At 40.8% G+C, this 6,370-nt stretch overlaps 1 non-coding gene across 1 annotated transcript; it reads left to right on the forward strand.

Annotated features, from left to right (window-relative positions):
- The first annotated feature begins 956 nt into the window (after positions 1–956).
- On the forward strand, positions 957–1,097 carry LOC129036027 (U4 spliceosomal RNA). The gene has a single exon (XR_008502481.1). It is a non-coding gene; the product is annotated as a U4 spliceosomal RNA (small nuclear RNA).
- The last annotated feature ends 5,273 nt before the right edge of the window (positions 1,098–6,370 follow it).

Raw genomic sequence — 6,370 nt, forward strand, 5'->3', positions numbered from 1 at the left:
TTAGCATATTCATCATCTCAAACATTTATCATTTCTGGGAACATTCAATATCCTCCTTCTGGCTGTCTAAAACTATATTATTGTTAACTATAGTCATCCTAACTATAGGATGCCTATCCTATAATGTTATATAGAACACTAGAACTTATTCCCCATCTACCTTTAATTTTGTATTAACAAATCTTTCCCTTGCCCATGTCCCTCTGCCCTTCCCAGCCTCTAGTATCCTCTGCTATAGTTTTTACCTCTAAGAGTTCAACTAATTTTTAGCTTCCCCATGTGAGTGAGAACATACTACCGGGGTTTAACTTTCTATTCCTGGCTTATTTCACTTAGCATAATATCCCCCAGTTCTATGCTTGTCGCTGTGAATGACAGGATTTCATACTTTTTGTGGCTGAATAACATTCCATGGTGCACCATGTGGTTCTTCTATTGATGGACGCTTAGGTTGATTCCATATCTTGGCTATTGTGAGTGGTGCTGCAATAAACACGGAGGTGCAGATGTCTCTTTTATATACAAATTTCCTCTCCTCTGGATAAATGCCCAGGGACATTTGCTACCATGGATTCGGGGACAAGATGATGATGGGGCTGAGGCAACAAAACTCTCCTCATGTGATTGTCTCCATGGGAAGACATAGAGTTGGGAAAGGCCTCTACTCTTCTTGTAGTTTAAGCTGCCTCCATCTGGTTGTGATGGCCTCCCCTGATGTGTCAGCCTCTACATAAGGGGTGTACTTGTGAAGTTTCACACTAGAGCTATGTGTCCAATATCCTCTCAGTCTCCAAGGGCTCCTCCATTTAACACTTTTTCTCCTTCAACCTTGCCATGAACACATCTTCAAAATCAGGAGACATGGGCCAGCATTTCCCTCTTCTTTTCTATTATGAGGGAGGAGAGCTGAAAAGAAAAGCATGTCATACATATAGCAACAGAAGTCTCCAGATTCTAGCTTTGTACCGTGGCAGTCTCATAGCCAATGAGGTTTATTTGAGGCGCGATTACTGCTAATTAAAAACTTTTCCCAATACCCCATCATCATGACTTGAAATATAGCTGGCATACGCAATTTTTGACAGTCTCTATGGAGACTTAACTATCTCAGGTTTAAAAAAAGCTGACAATTTTTTTTTAAGTCTCCAGATTCTGCAGCTAAGTAAGTACTTGAAGGGAAAGGGCGTCAGTCTCCTCTTTTTCAAGACACCCCCAACCTTCATGAGTATTTTATCAAAGCTGACTCACTTGGCTCCATTAATGGAAAAGCACCACTGCCACCTTCTCCAAGGACAGACACAGGAGAGAGGACCTCCAACCACAAATTGTGAAAGTTGTTCCTCCAAGTTCCTGGGGTGCAGGAGGAAATCAGGAGACAGGGGGAGATGGTAACTAGTGGTAGTACTAGGGATAAATGCCACTCAGTATGCACTGGCAACTATTAGTGGCTTAGGAATACTTAGTGCCTATGTCCTCGGCTTTGGTTTTAGCCACAATTCTGAGACAACAGGAAAAATCAAACTCCACTTTCTCTTACATATGCAATAGATATTAGAAGCAGCCTTAAATTTATGCCTTAAAATTTCCATCCAAACATAGTAAAGATTTTTAGTCATTTAGAGCTATGTTCCAGAGCAGTTTCCAAGTCAGAATAAGTTAAACCGTTTGCCTTTTGATACTTGATATTTTTTGGTTTCCAATTTGCTATTTGCAGCTAACCTTAGGGGTGAACAGCTCTAATTCATCTGAATGGAGAAACAGTATAACCAACCAGTTTCTCACAGTGACAGAATACTTTGGCTGCTTTGTCCAGGCTGTTGGGATGGAGTCAGCCAATAGCTAAGAATGAGGGTCTTGATTCACATGACAGGGGGTCCAATGCAGGTCAAGTTCTACCTGTGTATCTGAGGATTGCCCTTGAATAATATTTATATCTGAATGAATCAATTCTAATATAGTAGTAAAAAGTGTGAGCTTCAGAGTCAAACACCTGAGCTGACAGTCCATCCCAACTGCGTATTAACTCTGTGAAGTTGAGCAGATTGCAGAATTCCTGTGCCCCTGTGTAATCATCCCTACAATGGTGGCTCCTGGGTGGCTATAAGGGTAATATGTGATTACACACCTGCAGGACTTACATGTGCTTAAACAGACACCATCATTAACTTTCATATTACATTCTGATAGAATTAGAAACTATAAAGGTGTTATGAGGAGGAGGAGAGACATTTATGGAAATATTTGCCAAACTCACTTGTAATCTGTAATTTGACCATTTACTGCACACACTGTCCATGCTCTAGAGGTCACTGGACTCCATTGCTAGATGGTGCTCCCCAGTGTGATTTATTTTTCAGGCATTGCATTATCTTTGGTGTAATATGTTTTTATTAAAGTCACATTACCATGTGATATTCAGAGCACAAAATTTAACATAAAACAAATTTAATACAAAGAAAGGTAACTTATGTCTAAATGATTTCTCTCTAACCCACTATTTGTAACAGCAGTAGAATAAAAGGAAATATTTTCAGTGAAATAAAAATTGGACAGTAAAAATATATTTTTCAAAATGTAAGTAAAAATACATTTATCTTAATTTTGGAATTCTTTATCGAAATGGCAAAAGTTGTTTAATTGAATTAAGGTATTTCATATGAGAATGCAATTCTGAGACAGTAATGTAGACACTGTTCACTCAAAATTCATGTTGAAGCCTTAAAGACCAATATAATCATATTTGGAGATGGGATCTTTGGAAGATAATTAGGTTTACATGAGGTCATGAGACTGCCACTCTCCTGACGGCATTGGTGCCCTCATAAGAGTCCCAAAGAGCTTGCTCTCCACTCCATCCCACTTTACCCTATGCCTGCCATATAAGAACACAGCAAGAAGGTGGCATCTACAGGCAGGAAGAGAGCCCTCATCACAAACCATAGGCATTTTGATCTTGGACTTTTAGCCTCCAGAACTGTAAGAAAACAAATTTCTATTGTTTTGGACAGCTAATCTAAGACTGTGTGTGTGTGTGTGTGTGTGTGTGACAGGGTCTCACTCAAGGATCCTCCGACAGGGTCTCACTCAAGGATCCTCCTACCACAGCCTCCCACGTAGCTGGGACTACAGGTGCATGCCACCATGCTCGTCTAATTTTTGTATTTTTTGTAGAGATGGTGTTTCACCATGTTGGCCAAGCTGGTATCAAACTCCTGAGCTCAAGCGACCCACCCATCTCGGCCTCTCAAAGTGCTGGGATTACAGGCGTGAGCCACCGTGCCTGGCCCTAAGATATTTTATTACAGAGGCCCAAGCTAAAGTAGCACTCTACATGCTTTTATTATCAGCAAAAGTTTTTGAGTATGTTGAAATAAATGTGTGCGTTGTTACAGAAATAAAGATATATAACTTTGAATGGACATTTAGAAATCTATTAAAAATGAATTCTGGAGTAATTTATGCAGATCCGAATAAAAAGTAACGATCAGTTTGGTTGGCTCCCTTACTGAGGCACTTATAAATCTAGTGCTGACCCAGCAAAACATCTTTCAACTCAGCACTTGGCTAAGAGGGCAGGAAGGAATCCTGCTCTAAAGAGATTACTTCAGAATTCACTTACTCTACTGTTTCAGTTCAAACAAAAGTTTATACTTTCCTCATGACCATGGAAGACTGAAGTAAAACCACCATACTGGCATGATATAATGTAGTAGATGAACTGGCTCTTTATCAGAATATATGAAATTCATGCCATTTATCAGTGACCTCGAATTAATTCTTTAACTTCACTGGACTTCGGTTTCTGCATTTGTAAAAATGAGAAAATAATGGCAATATCCATCTCACTGGGTTGTTACAAGAATGTTAGAAAAGTGGCTGGCTTATGGCAAACTCTCAACTAATGTTAAACGCCCTGGCCTATCTGAGTATTAAATTCAACAAATGAACTCACATTCGTCCAGAAGAATAAGCATAGGCTCTAGATGACTGCAGAAAAATTTAACAAACCATTTAATTCAGACCCTACTGAAAACTCAGTAGGCCCTTTACAAGGAAAAGTTACCCCCACACTATAGTAAGCTCCATGACATTATATGATACGGAGAATTTTTTGTAGTGTATTCATCCATGATTTTGAATGAGAGTTGAAAAAATGTTTTTATATGTTTAATGCTCATATGTGATTAGTTTTGTCAAAATAGAAATGATTGAAACAAATATATTTTAATTTTGCTACAAATTTTATGAAAGTATACAAATCTTCCAGATGGTTATATATCATTTTCATTGCAGATTTAAGATAATTTTTATTTAATTTAAATGTAATAATTGATTGTATTAAATTAATTTAAATAATCTTTAACATTAAACTTTGTCAAGGTATAATTTTACATCTCAACTACACTGGTTTTTTATTCAATCTGAGAGCACCTGTCTTTTAGTGTGTTAGACCATTCGGGGTTTGTTCCTTGTAAACCTTTTGAGTGTTTTTCCACCTTGACCTCAGATAATTTCCCCCCACAAAAACACTGACCTATGCTCAGATAAAGACTCTAGAGGACCTGCTGCAGAGCTCTGAAGTTCTCTGGAGCCCTCTCCCCCTGGGTACTTTGCCACCTTAGCCTACCCAATTTCTAGCTCTGTCTCCTCAACTCAGGGATACCACCAACCTCCTCCTCCTGGGTTCCGCTTCCCTCCAGCATGGCCTGGAAACTCTCTCCTGGGAGGAAACTGGTGCAATCCTAGGCCTCACCTCATTTGTTTCTCCTCTCCCAGGAATTCTTGTATTTTATTACCTGATGTCCCATGTCTTGGTAAACCATTGTTTCATATATTTTGTTCAGTTTTTTGTTCAGGCAGAAGAGTAAGTCCAGTCCCTGTTACCACAGAAGGGCTTCCACCTTGATTTCCAACAGGAAAATTGAAACGAGCACCTGCACTTATAAAGCCTTATTTGTTCTCTCTCATTTGAGAGACATGGAACCCTTGACTGCCTTTAGCAAATTCTGTGATGCTTTCCAATACCACTAATGGCCTATTTCATGTCTGCTCCAGTTGAACGGTGACCTGCACCCAGGAATGGCCCTTCAGCCTGCCTCCTGCTCTTCCTCACCCCAACTAGAAGGTGGTAGACAAGAACATTTCTAGGCAGGATCTCCAAGGCCCAGGCAGAGGAGCACAGAAAAAAAAAGGAGACAGCAGCCCAACCCAGTACATATAATTTAAGGACCCCTTGTCCTTGACAATTGATTTGATTGTCATCTTCCCATTGGACATTTTTTTTTTAACTCAATGCTATTCACTCCTTTTATATGCTATATTTAAACTTGTTGGGAGAAAACCACATGTGCTTCCGTTTCTCCTGACATCTTCCTTTCCCATCCATCCAAGTCCTTCCCCCATCATTTGCAGCCCAGAAAGAATGCAAACTGTGGTACCTAGGCCCATACAGCTGTCAGGGCTCAAAACACAATACCCTTAAAGTTGGCACCTTGGCATGCTGAGTACTTTGAACTGAAGGAAACTGGAAGGCCTCTGAAGCAAGGTCTTTCTGACCTTCTCCCATCTTCCTGTTTCTTGCCCCTTCTTCTTCCTCTAAGCAAGCATAGAAAACAATTCCCCTTCCCCAAGGCAGGCAATAGAAGTAGAACCTCTCTTCCCCAAAGAAAACCATAAAGCCTAGGAAGATCACTCTCACCTTCTCCCTTGAAGACCCTCATTTTAGAGGGGTTGTGCCTCAGGAGGAAGAAATGCTACACAGAGAGGCCAAGAAGACTCTGAACAGAGAGGCCTTGCTGGGTCTCCCCACTCACTCAGTCAATTACCACTCAATCATACATTTTTTTTCCAACCACATTTCCATATGGCTGTCCATTTTTCATCAAACTTAAGCATAAAAATAGGCAGTTTTCCCTGGGTCTTTGAGTCTTCATATCTGAAGGCTCCTGTGTCATGCAAAACTTTGATTAAATAAATCCTTATGCTTTTGTCTTGTTAACCTGTCTTTTGTTATAAGGGTGTCAGCTGTGCCCCTTGTGATGGGTGAGAAAAGGGATCACACCTTTCCACAGCCCCCACCTACCTCCACCCAGATCCACCTGGTACCACGAAGGGCCTCAGTACACCTCTGTGGGGAAGCCAGTCTATATCTGTATGTCCTGATCACATACTCCCAAAAGTGCTGCTGGGTCCTGTAGCCACAGGGGTAAACAACTGCAGCTCAGTTGGACTTTGGGTGATCCATCTGGGGAGGATGCCTTGGGACCTAAAAGCAGGCCCATTCTTTTGCACAGGGACTTCTGTGGTCCTGGAGAACCAGGACAGCATGTAGAAGTGGGTGAGGGAGAGAGGAGGACAGAAGCTGCTGGTA

The sequence above is a fragment of the Pongo pygmaeus genome, chromosome 3, assembly GCF_028885625.2.
Source record: "Pongo pygmaeus isolate AG05252 chromosome 3, NHGRI_mPonPyg2-v2.0_pri, whole genome shotgun sequence".
Classification (NCBI taxonomy): Eukaryota; Metazoa; Chordata; class Mammalia; order Primates; family Hominidae; genus Pongo; species Pongo pygmaeus.